The sequence below is a fragment of the Lemur catta genome, chromosome 9, assembly GCF_020740605.2.
Source record: "Lemur catta isolate mLemCat1 chromosome 9, mLemCat1.pri, whole genome shotgun sequence".
Lineage (NCBI taxonomy): Eukaryota > Metazoa > Chordata > Mammalia > Primates > Lemuridae > Lemur > Lemur catta.
In genome coordinates this window covers 85763664-85779111 of record NC_059136.1, presented here as the reverse complement: position 1 = coordinate 85779111, position 15448 = coordinate 85763664, and the positions used below count along the sequence as shown (strand labels likewise).

Below are 15448 nucleotides of genomic sequence, written 5' to 3'. Positions count from 1 at the left end.
AGGTGTAAATATAGATTTCTACAAACAAGAAGTTAATGATCATAAGTCAACATTCATAAGGATCACTGTAAAGATTGAAAATGGAAAAAAGCATTTTCTGGATTCAGAAAAGTCTCCTAGTCAATTGCAAAATAATTCTGTCCTTGGAGTTCCAATCTGATGATTATTAACATTTATATTCCAACAAATTTCTGCAAATGTTTATTGAGACCAACTACGTGCAATGAATAGTTCTCAAAACACACTGCATCCAGTCAACGCAGTCAGTGGGTACATAACTACCAAAGGTTGTACCACGGGGATGATGCAGTGTGCATGATGTAATGTCCATATGCTGGTTCCGCCTGTCCAGTCTTCGTGAGTTCTCCTTCCTCTGTTGACAATGCCTGAATTTTCCTTTGGGTGGCCGTTGTCTCCCACTCCACACCCTGTGCTTGTTGGGATCGACCCCATCCTCCTGGCTCCAGGGGTCTTTGGGTGATCATCACCTGCTCAGTCATACTTTGGCCACAGTGATTTAGAGGTGGGCATAAATGTAGACTGAAGTAGAGATGGGTTTGGTGAGACAAGCCAGGCCAATGAGAAGAAATTCAGGGAGTTGTTGGTTTGGTTTTTTTTTTTTTTCTGGAAAAACTTGAGCAAGACAAGCTCTTTTCCCACAGATTGCAAGCTGTGAGGGCAAGCTGAGACCCTGTTAGGAAGAAGATGGCGTGAGAATGTCTTTGTAATGGTATGGGGTATTTTCCACTTGCTCCAAGCACTTTCCTCGGAGCATTTTCCACTTTCCTCCTCTCCATTGGCTGACCAGAAAAACTCTATCAACCTCTCTTCCTCTCTGGCTTCCAGGTGGCCGTGCCGTCAGGAGATGAGAGGAGAATTGGGTTGTTTATTTCCCTTTCTAGGGGGCCGGCTGTGTCTCTGTACTGAAGGCTGCAGCTCCTGTCGGGGTACTCTCCACACAGCTCTTGGTCTTCAGGCTCCAGCAACCACTCTTGCTTTTCTCTTTCAGGCCTGGAGATGCAGCAATGTGCTGCTATTAGCCACCTCTTTCCTGTCGGTACCCAGACAGACATGATGCCAGAATTTGAGTTCTGGATTCAGACATGCTTAAAGGTATGATACTCTTGGACTTTTCAGCTATTCAAGCCAGTAAATGCCCTTTTTCTTTAAGGCTGTTTGAACTGGTTTTTCTGTTGCTTACAACAGACAGCCCTGACACAGTTTGTTAGGGCCTTTTCGTTGCATAGACCCACAAAGGACACTTTAAAAAAGGTGGAGGGCACCGTTATGAGCTGAATTGTGTCTCCTCAAATTGACATGATCCTAAACCCCAATACCTCAGACTCTGACTGTATTTGGAGATAGTCTTTAAAGGGGGAATTAAGTTAAAATGAGGCCATGGGGGTGTCCTAATTTAGTATGGCTGGTGCCTTTGTAAGAAGAGATGAGGACACAGACATGTACAGAAAGAAGACCACGTGAAGAGACAGGGAGAAGGTGGCCATCTACAAGCCAGGGCGAGAGGCCTCAGAAGAAATCAGCCCTGCTGAAACCTTGATCTCAGACTTCCAGCCTCCAGAACGGTGAGAAAGTAAGTTTCTGTTGTATAAGCACCTGGTCTGTGGCACTTGGTCGCAGCAGCCCTGGCAGACCACACAGGCACCTGTAGACTAGGACAGGGAAGGCACTGGCAGGGCCGTCTGCTGACTCCGGCTCTCAGAGCCAGCACGACCTCTTAGCTACGGCTTGTATGTCTTTCTGGAAGTTGGCTCCGTTTACCTTGGCCATTCACTGGCTCGTCCTTCTCTATCGCCCAATCCAAAGTAACCTACACCATAATAATCGGCTTGGCCAACTACCATCGTTACCTTTGGGTGAGACCTTTCCACCGGGCCACTTCACAGGTTTCTGGCCAGCAACGGACAAGCTGTCTTCGGGTTGTGTGCCTACATCTGGTTCCACCAGCAGCTGCCATGTGTCACAACAGCTCCACGCTTGTTCTCTGTGTAGAAAGTGGTGGGGCACTCAATTTCAGTGCGAAAGAGACAATAGACACAGCTGGCATTTGACAAGTCCAGTATTTGGTCCCCTCGGCAAGTGGCATTAATAATTCCATGAAAGCATCGATACCAACACATACTGCTCGGATTTGTCTTCAGTTTATACTGTAGCGGCCACTTTCTCATTCCAGTTACTCTCAAGGCCAACTTTCCTGACCTTGGGTTTTATGAGACACCCCCTAATCCTTACCATAGCCACTCAGTTTTGCTTTAGTGAGTTTGATGTGCGTTTATGTTACCTGAAAACAAAAAAAGCCTTGATTAAAACAGTTGCAGAAGAGAACAGTAATTTTGTCCAGGGAAGAGAGATCTGTTTAGAGTAAACATGATGTTACGGATTATTCCTTACGGTGCCAGCCTCTGTATGACTTTGTTCAAGTCCCACCTCATCTGCAATACAGGAAGTGGAGGGAATAATGGACAATGTTCTCCACCTCCTAAAAGGCTGTCAGGGAGTCTGAAGAAGGTATCTTGCGAGGTCGTCTCCTTTTATCTCAGGCAGGAATTGTTTCTTTCTAGTTCTCTGAATGCTAATAAACAGAATTATTTCAAATTTTCTGCATTGATTGATTGACTGATTTTTTACTGCACCACTCACTTTGCAGCAGCCCTTTCTTTACTTACTTCCTGGGACCACAGAGACAAAGGTTTACGTGAGTGTAGGACTCAAGTTTCACAATTCATGGAGCAGATACCATGTGTTTGACAGTTTAATTTGCTTCTATCAGTGGTCATTTCCCCTTTTGGGGAGTTTGGGGTTTGTGTGGGGGGTTGCACTGAGGTGGAACGCAGGCGCGGAGGGGTAGGGGGGCTCTCAGGCCTACTGCGCTACCCAGTGGGCCTATCCAGCGGAATGTGTCCCCGATGTGATTTCACAAGTGCCACAGACTGGTGACTACTTCGCCTTTGGGAACGAGCTGTTTGATTTTGTCAACCTCTCTCTGTTCCACTTTTGTCTGCTGAGTGGGGGCACCAGTCGGCAAATACTCACTTCTGTCCCCCTTTCCTCGCCATATTAAGAGTATCTTAGCTTCTCCACTGTTGTTGGGGCTGGTCACATGAACTGATTTGGCCAATGAATGTGAGCAGAGGCTTTGAATGTGCCGCACTATTTGGCTTGACCTCTCACCCTTTTGTGTTCGCTCCCACTCTACCATTAAGAAGAGCTTGCCCCCGTAACCCCTGTTCCTTCAGCCTAGGTCCCAGCATGAGAGACTCATGGACCAGACCTGAACCTCACCCACAGCACAGAGTAGGGCTGAGGGCTGCTGCCGCTGACCAATTTGCCAACCTGTGGGCAAGATGGAAATGTTTTGGTATTGCAAATCATGGGGTATTTTTGTTACACAGCATTATCACAGCAAAAGCTGATTAATACATCTGACAAAGGGAACTGAGGAATGGCTCTATATAGGATTTGAAAGTGAGGGAGTAAGTGGGGGAGAAAGTTGAAGGGCCTCTTCAGATAATGATTAGCTCTGCCTCCAAAATCGGGTTAGAGTACTCCAAACATCACACCTGTGAGAGATACTAGAAATGTTTCCAAATGACTAGAGTCCATTAAAGTATTCTTTATGTAGAGTTTTATATCAAACCTTAATAATTAGTGATACTATTAAAACCCAGGCAATAATTATAGTCCCAGACAAAGTCCTATAATAAAGAGACATCTCAGATTAAGATATAGAATGCCAATGAACATTAGAACATTTTTATGTTCTAGAATGATCTATGTTACATCGTTTTTATGCAGAATACATAAGTCTTAAGGACATACTCTTGGCGAGGTGTGGTGGCTTATGCCCGTAATCTTAGCACTCTGGGAAGCCAAGGCAAGAGGATTGTTTGAGCTCAGGAATTCGAGACCAGCCTGAGCACAAGCGAGACCCCATCTCTATGAAAAAATAGAAAAATTAACTGGGCATGGTGGCTCATGCCTGTGGTCCCAACTACTTGGGAGACTGAAGCAGGAGGATTGCTTGAGCCCAGGAGTTTAAGGCTGATATGAGCTAGGCTGATGCCACGGCACTCTAGCCTGGGTGACAGAACAAAAAAAAAAAAGACACATTCTCAACTGTGTTTCTCTGATAAATATCTTGAAGGCAATTATTAAAACAGACATCTGAGACAGAAATTAACTTCTATATTTATAGAACAAGCTTGAAAAGTTACTTGTTCATTTTTTGAACTATAAATTTATACCTGTTAAGATGAATATAGATAGAATTTTAACCCTTTTTATAACAAAGGTATTTGAGTCTGCCAAGAATGGCTTAATTAATAATAATATTGATATTTATTTCACTCTGATACAAACTAGATATTTAATTTCATGCTAAGCAATGTTTGCTACAACAAAATCCCAACAAAACAAAATAATTCGAATTTATCCATAGAGTCTGTTTTAGTGGGAATCGCTGTGTGTTCAATGACTGCAAACCACATTAACAGATTTTACTGGTTTATCTAGGAGACATTTTTTAAAAAGACTTTTTTTTTTATCGTTTTTTCCTGGCATTAAACTGGGGACAATCTTGCCACAATTTTACTTTACAAATCTACAGGAAGGAACACTCAGTTGATGTTCATGTGAAATATAATTACCCACTTTTCTTCCTCTACAACATGTACTCCAGAGACAGGATGACAAGCCAAGAAGTACATAATACAGCGCCTGTCATTAATAACCAGTACGCACTTTTGAAACTATTTCATAATAGCACTTATTCAAAGTATCCTTTATTTGCTTTTTTGACTATGTTTTGAACATTATAGCAGCTCAACAAGTATTGCCTGTTTCAAACCCACGATATAAATAGGAATCTATTGAATACATGAATTCAGCAGGTTTGATCATAAATAAGTATTGCAAATCTTAACATGTGCGAAGTTTTATCTCTGCCCATGCCCCTCGTGCTGGCTGCACTGGCAGGCTCAGGGACGCTATGCCACGATGGCAGAGAGCTGTGGTCCTCTGTCTCACCCTAAAGGCTCATCACAAAGGCCGTCTACTGAATGGAGTCTTTCTTGAGTCTCCCAAGCAAATATGATCTCTTCCACCTTTAAATCCAAAGAGTAACATAATGAGTGTGATGCGCACTATCTAGGGGATGGACACGTTTGAAGCTCTGACTTGGGGGGCAGGGGGCGGGGAAAAGGGCAATATACATAACCTAAACTTTTGTACCCCAACAATATGCTGAAATAGGAACAAAAAAAAAAAGAGAGAGAGATGCTGGGAGAACTGTGTGAGGTCCCAAGGTGCCTACTTTAAAGGGGATTGAGTCATTGTTCTGTGTACAATGTTTCTTGTATCTTCTTCAATAAATGTCTCTATTTTTCATACAAAATAAATAAATAAATAAATAAATCCAAAGAGTATCTGGTTTGTCTCTCTATAATATGATACAGCTAATAATGGTAAAAATCCTACTGAGTTATCATTGAAAACTTCCACTGTGCTTCAACCATGCTAAACTCCACATTCAGTGTCTCATTTCTTCCTTGCAGCACTCCTGCAAAGGAGGTATCCTTGTTTCCGCTTTATAGATGAAAACATTGGGTAAGGATTTGAACTCAGGATTTAACTCCGGAAATGATATTTTTAACAACACCGCTTTTAACACTTGATTTGCATTTGAATTGTGTGTGGTTTTTGTCTCCCTACTCAGTGGGATAGTTTGTTTCAGCAGATACAATTATGTAACCATCTCTGTACCCCTTTGTATCCCATCGCAGAGTCTCTACTGTATATTCCATAAGTATATTCTATACTGATATGCCAAAAAGCAGCCCCCTTTTCCACATTTAAGTGTCTCTTCAATTGGAACATACGTCCAATTGATGCCTTGATTTACATGGTAGTCTTTCCCTCTTTTCTTTTCCTGAAAAGCTGTTAGTAACCTTTTGGTGTCTCCCTAACCAATTCGACTGTGGAATCAAGGAGTAGTTGTGGAAATACACCTGGGTTGAATTCAACCCAACTGCTCAGAGAAAATATTGGGTCACTAGAGAGGTAGATTCCTCTCGATTTCTTAAGCAGAGAAGGGATCTAGAGTGGAATCCATTTAAAAGTGAACAGGAGGGTGATCAGAGGTAGTTTAGTAGAAATAAAAAATTGTGAGGTCACTGGTCTCAAGGAAACATATAGACACCGAGATTACCTGAGGAGGGGGAAACTGCCAAGGTGAGCTACAAACACAGCTGGGGGGTAACTGGGAGGAGTCCTGAGTCCATCTGATCCTGAACCGCACACACTCCATTCCCGGATGTCCTGGCAACAGCATTATAATGAGAAAAATTACATTACAATACTGCCAACAGTCTATGTGCCGAGGATGCGGGGTAGTCTGTGTTCTAGCTGTAGCTTGAAAGAAGTCCTGAGAGAATTTGGCAGCGATGTAATGAAGGGAAATCATTAAGTATGAAATTATTATCAAGCCTGTGTACTTTTGTATCCTCCTGGTCTTGCTTTGGACATTGGCAGTGTGGCTTGAAAGGAAATGTAGTAGATTATTCTTTCCATTAGCTTGGCTTGCATGAGAAGAATGAACTGAAAGTAGCTGTGTTGGGAGAGGGATCTGGGATTAAGGGAGGTTTTGTGTTTTTATAAGTAGAAGAGACTTGAGAATGTTTTTATGCTGAGAAGAGAGAGCCAATAGAGAGAGAAACTGTGGCAGAAATTAGCTAAAGGGGATAATTAAAGTAGCAAGTTCCCAAAAGTATTAATAGCAATATTAAATGGGGCTCAAGGCACACAGGGAGGTCCTAGCCTTGGTCTGAAGGAGAGAGGCCTTTCCACTGAGCTGCAGGAAGGAGTTAAGAGTGAGCACAGGGGTGGATGTGTTCAGAGTGCTGTGGGGCTGGAGTTGGAAGAGGGAATACTTAAGTGCTTCTGAGTTCTCTGCAGAGGAGATAAGGCTCATTGCTGAGCTTGAAAGGGACACAAGCAAGGGAGAGGCTTCAGGAGACTGGAGAAGGTTTACGATGACTATTCGGTGGACAATGGAGAGCTGCCTTGTGTTGCATGCATAATTGAGGTTGGAGACTGTGTTGGCCATTGTACTGCCATAACAAAGCACCATGGACTGGGTAATTTATAAATAATAGAAATGTATTTCTCACAGTTCTGGAGGCTGGAAGTCCAAGATCAAGGCTCCGGCAGGTTAGGTGTCTTGTGAGGGCTGCTCTTGGCTTTCAAGATGGTGCCTTGCTGCTGCACCCTCTGGGGGAGTCAAGTGCTGTGTCTTCACATGGCAGGAAGATGGCAGAGCAAAAAGGGCCTAAGCCAGTTGCCTCCAGCCCTTTTGTAAGGCACCAATCCGTTCATGAGTGACTTAATCACTTCCCCAAAGGCCCCACCTCTTAATGCCACTACGATGGGGATTAAGTTTCAACACATGAATTTTGGAGAACATTCAGACCACAGCAGAGACCATGTGTGGTTGGGGTGGTCTGCACAGTGTTAGCAGTTTCTTCACTGTGGAGTGGTCTGTGTGGTGTTATGAGTTTCTGCAACCGTGATAACTATTTGGGGTAAAGAAAGAGAAGAGGCAAGTTACTATCATAGATTGAAGAAGTAAAAAAGTATTCTGAGAAGGTGGCTTAATGAGAAAGTTGGACCAATATTAGCTCCAGTCACTGGGAATGTAGGTCACCAGTGTGTCTTTTGTTTGATTTAAAGCATTTCCCAAATACCAGGTAGTCATGTCTGAATGGAATCACACAAATGTATTACAAAGCCAAATATAAATTTCTTTAGTTCCTAAAATGTTTGGATTCTTGGTCTTATAGATAACTTTCTGCTCTGCAGAGAAGAGCCTTGTAACAAGGCGGTCACTGGTCCTATAGCCACCACCTTACAGGATCTAAACCAAGATGTCCCTTATACTTTACTTAGGATACAGCATAAAATGTCTCTGCTACTGACTTGAGGACTGAACTCTGATCTTTTCCTTTACCCAAAAAATTCCTTTCTAAGGGGGCCTGGTGAGTCATGCCTACGGATGATAAAACCTCAGTAAACAGGTTTTTGTGATGTGGTTTACTTTCTGAACTGATTCCAGTATAGCATCACATAAAAGATAGAAGACCCTTATCTTAACTCAAGCATTCCTTTCTGCTGATTCCTAGTCTTTTGGACAAAGCCTAATTCTTTCTGCCAGTTGTCAACTAAAGAATCCCTAACCCTACCTATGACTTGGAAGCCCCCACTTTGAGATGTCCCATCTTTTTGGGCCAAACCAATGTATGACTTCCATGTATTGATTTATGACTTTACCTGTAATTCCTGTCTCCCCTAAATGTATAAAACCAAACTGTAACCCAGCCACAGTAAGTCCACTTGCTCAAGGCTTCTTGGGTGTGGCTCTGGGCCATGGTCCTCAAATTTGGCTCAGAATAAACCTCTTTAAATTATTTTACAGAGTTTGTCTTCTTTTCCTTTGACAGACTTGAGCATTGTATTTCTCAGATCTGTGATCACTTATTATTTTAACCTTTCAAAGCCAATAATTATAAAGCATTCGGCTCAAAACATTTTTATTGGCCTGGAAAAGTTTTATTGCAGCTTGGCTGACATTTTCTTCTAATAATGTCATTAGTACTACTTAAAAATGAATTCTGTTGGGGTATGGAGTACTACCTTTGTTTCAAGAAAATATTATGGTTTTGTGAGTACACGAGGTAGGTTTCGTTGTTGCAAACATTAGCAATATCTTTCTGATTCAAAAGAAATATTTTTCTGATTCTACAGGCAATGCTTCCATTTCTCTTAAGCATTAGTAGTTTGGTTTAGAAAAAAAACCCGGATTAGATGTACTTTTTCGGGATTATGTTGAATTCTCATAACATCCTTTAAAGGAGAGTCCAGCTTCAGAGTCACTAAGGCTCAGTTAAAATCTCTAGCACATGTTCTGTTCGTATCCCTTACCTATTTTGTAGGTTTAGCTCTGGTAGCTGTGGTTATGCTGACACTGGTGTTCAGTGGGTCATTAAAATCATAAATGTAGGTAGCTGAAAAGTCAGACATCAATTGTATTCATTCATTAAAATTCATTCGTTAAGATTTTTAAGAGGTACAAAATAAGGAAAAGTGATTCTGTTTAACCTTGGAGAATCCTGGACAGATGGACGTGGACTGTGAGCATTTTAGTGGGAAAATAAAATTATGTGTAGGAAAACATCCTAATTAAAAAACAAACGTAAAATAAGAACAAAATTCCTTCATCTACAAATTATTTTCTGAGTATTTAGTAGGTAGAGACTGAAGTTCCCAAACTACATTTTCTAGGCCTTTAAAAATGCCTTTAGAAGAATCTCCCCAGTTTCTTGGGCCAAGTGCAAAAGTTCTCAAAATGTGTTCTCAATCATCAGCTCTAGGGATTTGTTAAAAATGTCAGGTGTTGGGCCTCCCTCCACACCACACCTGCAGAACCAGAAACTTGATGGATGGGGCCATCAATTTGTGTTTTAACAAGCAAATTTGGGAACCTCTGGCCTTAGAGCATTGTTCTCAAGCATCGCCTCAGAAGCCCTGGAGGGCTTGACTAAATGTGGGTCCCTCACTCAGCCCCAGAGATTGGGAGGCAGTAAATCCAGGGAGTTGTGGAGGAATCTGCGTGTGTGTGTGTGTGTGTGTGTGTGCATAAAAAAATTTTTTTTTTATTTCAGCTTATTATGAGGTTACAAAAGCTCAGGTTATATATATTGCCCATGTCCCGCCCATCCCCCTGAGTCAGAGCCTCAAGTGTGTCCATTCCCCAAACAGTGCGCCTGGCACTCACCATGTAGTCATACCTCCATCCCCTCCCCCCACCCCCCACCTCCCCAAGTCAGCACCTTCAAGCATGACCATTCCCCAGACGGTGTGCAACGCACTCATCATGTAGGCTTACACCCATCCCCTCCCCCCAACCCCCCCCCCCCCCCCCCCCGCCTCAGTCTGATATCCAGTTGGTATCATTCCCCAATGTGCATTTAGGTGATTCTCACGAAGGGGTCTGTAGACAATTTAAGAAATTGTGACTTGAAGTGGAATTTAAATGTTGACAAATTAACATTATTTCTCCTACAAAATCCTCCTCCATAACTGAGCAAAAACCTTTGAACTTGACTTACAAATATCTATAACTTTCATTTAGCCTGAAGAATGTCTGATTATAGAGGGGTATGTAGGCTTCTCTCATCCCACTGCTGCGGGGACCTGGAGCCTCTGTCTGTCCTTGGTGTGGGGCTTTGCCCATCTCTGCGACAGGCACTGGGTGTATTTCGCTGCAGGAGCATGTGCTAAAGGGAAACAGCGTAAACCACACTCCCACAGAACGTACATACATGCTCATCCAAGGCAAAACACAGGTGAGGATCTAATGTTTTTCCCCCTAAGATGAGAGCTAGAGGAAGAGCACTTCAGGAAAAGGGGGTTTCGTCCTGCACATCCTGCCATGGGAATACCGTGGTCCAAGCAGGGTGACCTTTAAAGCAAATTTTGGAAATTATTGATTTAATATGCCAGGTGTGTGCAAATACCCCTAACTGTGATTTGGAATCAGACACACACACTTCATTTCTTTTCTCCACTGAACCTGGTGAAAATAGAGCTTTTTAATGCAGAAAGGTGGAGTTTGTGGTGGAAATAAAGGGTACTAATTGTGATTTAATGAAATCAGTCATATGTTTTCTGCGAGGTATCAGGACCAAATTCATGTATTAATAACATTACTCTGTTTTCATTATATTTGTTTTTATTGTTATCTGACACTTAAGGTAATTAATACTGTATTTCCACTCACGGTAAGGATAAAAAATTACCTTTCTGCAGGTGTGGTGTGGAGGGAGGCCCAACACCTGACATTTTTAACAAATCCCTAGGGCTGATGATTGAGAACACATTTTGAGAACTTTTGCACTTGGCCCAAGAAACTGGGGAGATTCTTCTAAAGGCATTTTTAAAGGCCTAGAAAATGCAGTTTGGGAACTTCAGTCTCTACCTACTAAATACTCAGAAAATAATTTGTAGATGAAGGAATTTTGTTCTTATTACCTTTACCTTTAGATACTTTTAGAATAATTTGTAGATGAAGGAATTTTGTTCTTATTACCTTTACCTTTAGATACTTTTATTTGAGTAAAATGTGTGAGTTAATTTAAAAGAAAATGTTAAGTAAATACGGGTGAAGATAGCAATATTCTGAAGATGGCATGTGAATGATCAATGTTTGGGAAACTGGCCTACAACGTTATTGCCGTGAGTCCAGCATAATTCATTTTACCACTTCTCTAATGTCGAGCTTTCAGTTTGTTTTCTATTATGGACAATGCTTTATAGAACCTCTTGTAGCCAAATATGGCTCATATCCATGACAGTTCCCTTAGGAGAATTCACAGATGTGACATTGTTGGGTGAAAGGGCAATAATTATTTTAAAGTTTGAAATTAGTGTTCATTAACCATTTCTCTAAGTTTTTATGAAGCCATTTAGGAGGTTAGCAAAGCAGTATTAATGACCCATGGGAATAATGTCTTCTTTGTTACTCAAAGGGTTGCTTAATGCTTGATGTCTTTAAGTGTGTTCTGGGACCAAATGACGGTCCTCCCCCACCCCCAGCCCCACGGGGAAGCCCTGCGGTGGGGAAAATGCTTGGCTGTAAGATCTGGTTTGTAGCTAATGTTAGCCTTTCCACTTAATTAGCTTTGTGATCTTGCGCAAGTCACAACCTCTCTATGCTGTAATTTTCTCATCTATTATTTTTATACTAAAAATAACTCAGTTTACCTCACCAAGTTGTGAAGATTAAATGAAGTGATATATGTGAAAATAGCTTGTAAATGCTGAAGCACAATATAAAATGTTAGTGGTTGGTATTATAAAAGTGCAAGGTATGTTCTCCTCTTGAGAGACTCTTAAGGCACGATTCTCCGACTTCACAGACAAGTCGTCTCATGCAATGCAGATAATTTTTAGTACCATATGGGGTTAGTGTCTAGAAAAAGTGAAGGGTATAAAAGACAAAAAGAACTAAATTCCAGCGAGAATGTATCTCTTTACAGATTGTTCCTCCCCGGCCCCTCCTTGACAACACCAGAACCTGATCTGGCCTTGCAGTCACTGCTAATTCTGGACTTTGATTCCAGCTTTTTGCTTATTGATCATCAAATCTCAATGAAAATATGGGTTACGCAGAAGTCATATCACTTGCTCATCTAGAACTGGTCTGCTGGTGGCTCGGGATTTCTGAGTCCAGGCTAGGACCAGGGCCAACTACTCTGGCACCTTTATAGGTTGTCGGAAAAACTAATAATTTTCACTGAGACTCTGTTCTCTTCACATAATAAACATTATCTAGTTGGTCTCTTGTTGCAGATGGATTCAGGTAAAACAATCATCCAATGAGCTGCAACCAGAAAACCAATGTCGACAAAATCCAGGAAGCGGAGCAGGGTGTGTGTGAGTGTGGTCAGAGCGGCGGGGGGCTCCCACGGAGGGCACCTGGGCTCCAGGGTTAGCTCTGCTGCTTCCCCATGCGAGGCCTCAGTTTCCTCATCTGTCAAATAAGGAAGTTGGGCGAGGATCTAATCAGTGGACGGTCTCCTAGGTCTGTCCCCACAGTAAGAACCCATGATTCTGTGGGTCGCCGTATGACCTGCCACGGTATTCTTCCTTGTGACCCCCTGACAAGGTTTTGAGTGGCTGAGAAAATGGAAATGGGGTGGGGGCTGGGGGCTGGGGGCGTTGTCCTTGCCAGCTCCCGCCCTGGGCAGGAGAGGAAGTGCCGTCCAGGAGGGTCTCCGAGGGATCAGGGGGAGGAGGGAGAATTCCACTCTGTGACATCACAATATCCCCTCCAGGTGTGACCTCAGCTCCCCAGAAGGAGAAGCCGCAGGAGGTTCAGTTAGTGAATAGCAGAGGTGGGACGCTACCTGAAGGAGCTCGACAGGATCAGCCAGCCATGCCTCCGGCTCAGGTACGTGCCATTTGCTAAGCTTGGAACAGGACTTGCTGGGATCTGAAGGAGCGGTCCCCAAGGCGAGTGTGTCTCCAGACCTAGGAAGAACAGTCTAGGCACAGAGACTGCACCCCAGCTACGTTGGGGCGATGTGAGGTTCCACAGCCCAGAGCTGGGCACATCCTGCCACCAGCCAGGCTTCTTGTCGTGAAGCTGGGCCATGAGGACATTTCCAAGGCTGTGGTCCACATGTGTCACCTGGTGCTATTTTTCTATCTAGATGTTTTTTCTTTCAGTAGCTTCTCCCCGGAATGACAGGGAAGAGTAAACAAAAATAAGTTAACAAGAAGTTAGTAAGAAGTTAATAAGAAGTATTTTAATAGAAGCTAGTACAAAAAAAAAACCACAAAGTAATAAAAGGAGGAGGGAAAAATGTATTATGGATTAGCAACCAAGACTGACTCTAAAGGCAAGTTTTGAAATTTCAAGGCTTAAAGGGCAAAAGGCCACCTCCTGTAAACAGTGAAAGAGAAGGGCCTTCTGGTTGAGAAGCAAGTGAAACGGTTCAGCTGGAACCATCCACAGCTCCCCCACCTCCGAGGAACTGTCGCCAGTGCGATCGCTGCTGCTGATGCGGACAGTTCTGTTTTCTTTACCTTGCCTTGGGGTTTTGGCTTCTGCAATATTTGTTTCTTCCTGGAGTCTTGGGGCCCTGAGAGGCTCCGAGTGACGGCAAAGAGCTGCTCTGTTTACCAGCAGGGTGGAGCGTGGGGTGGGTGCCAGGGCTGACTCATCTCCATCTGGACTCCCTTGGGTCTCAGCACACTGAGACCCCAGAGTCAGCGCACTGGACAGCCCAGGCCGAGACGTGCCTGCAAGATCAGTTTAGTGGAAGCTGCAGTCGCTGCTCTGACAGGTAGGTCAGTTACCCAGAGGGGACCCCAAGGGCAGTAGACTAGAGGAGGAGGAGATGGAATCTCTATCCACAAGACACAATTTTAATGCTCTTTGACCAACACATCATGAGTAAGTATATCACAGCAGTAAGGCCCAGTCTCTCATACTCCATGAAAGTAGTAGTAGCCCAAAGCATGCAAAATAGTCAGAGATCGAGCTAAACAGAACATACCTGCATGTTAACTCGGTAGAACACATTCAACTTCTACCTAAAGAAGTCACCGTGACTTTCATTATGATCCAGCCTCTTCAGACCTTAATATTAAAATCTCATTGGTCCAGTTTTTAGACTTCATTCATTTGATAGTCATGGAAAACTAAGTTTAGGCTAAAATAATGTCCACAAAACACAGAATGTCCTAACTCGTCTACATTTGCATTTATTGACTGTAACATTCTCTGACTGTTGTGTTAGTCACATACTGCCACTGGCAGTCACGTATCACAGAATTTTATTTAGAGTCGGGGGGACCTGAGATCTTCCATTTCAACAGTTCCAGTTCCAGAAGAAGAAACCGACGCAGACGGGTTAAGTGCCTTGGCTAAGGGCATCCAGCTAGTTAGTGCTGGGGACTGAAGTGCAAATCCTCCCCTCCCCAGCCTGGTGATCTCCCCAGTACACTCTGCCCCCCATGCATGTTGAATGAATTTATTAGTTCACATTTGAACTCTTTTAATTTCTAACTTAGAATATTCTACAAGTAGGAAATCTCCTTTGCTCACCTGGATGTGGTTATTGGTAACTGCAAGCGTTCTCCTAGCCGCTGCAGCTCCAAACAAAATAAGCTTTAGTCAAGGGCAAGAAAAGACACCCAAGACCCCATCTCAAAGGCTGAGACAGCGATGAAAATAAGTCCAGGGACATTGACAGGCTGTTGGGAATGGAGGCCTGATTAGAAGTAGTCCATTAAAAAAAAAAAGCATTTAGGCCGGGCGCGGTGGCTCACGCCTGTAATCCTAGCACTCTGGGAGGCCGAGGCGGGTGGATCGCTCGAGGTCAGGAGTTCGAGGCCAGCCTGAGCAAGAGTGAGACCCCGTCTCTACTAAAAATAGAAAGAAGTGATTTGGACAGCTAAAAATATATATAGAAAAAATTAGCCGGGCATGGTGGCGCATGCCTGTAGTCCCAGCTACTCAGGAAGCTGAGACAGAAAGATCGATTAAGCCCAGGAGTTTGAGGTTGCTGTGAGCTAGGCTGATGCCACGGCACTCTAGCCGGGGCAACAGAGCGAGACTCTGTCAAAAAAAAAAAAAAAAAAAGCATTTATACAACTTACCAGCTTTTTGCTTTATAATAAATATACAGTCTTCCTGTGGCCCTGTTTCCAGTGTAGGTAGATCACATTTTGTTTACGAGACAGTGCATGTGCACCCTGTGAACGTACATGTGAGCAAACACTTCATCTGGCAGGTGTGGGTCTATTACACCCATCCGTGGTAACCAGCCTACCCTTATTAGCTAATGCATCTCCTCTGGGAGCCTTCACT

The 15448-nt window shown here is 43.3% G+C and overlaps 1 long non-coding RNA gene across 2 annotated transcripts; it reads right to left on the bottom strand.

Annotated features, from left to right (window-relative positions):
- Positions 1-751: 751 nt before the first annotated feature.
- Positions 752-14936, bottom strand: LOC123644484. Of its 2 annotated transcripts, XR_006737147.1 has the most exons (5): positions 12978-14936; positions 7185-7586; positions 6224-6333; positions 1869-2002; positions 752-1051 (listed from the first exon to the last, which is right to left on the bottom strand). It is a non-coding gene; the product is annotated as an uncharacterized LOC123644484 (long non-coding RNA). The 2 variants fall into 2 exon arrangements; XR_006737148.1 differs by lacking the exons at positions 752-1051; positions 1869-2002 and adding an exon at positions 5078-5120.
- Between the last annotated feature and the right edge of the window lie 512 nt (positions 14937-15448).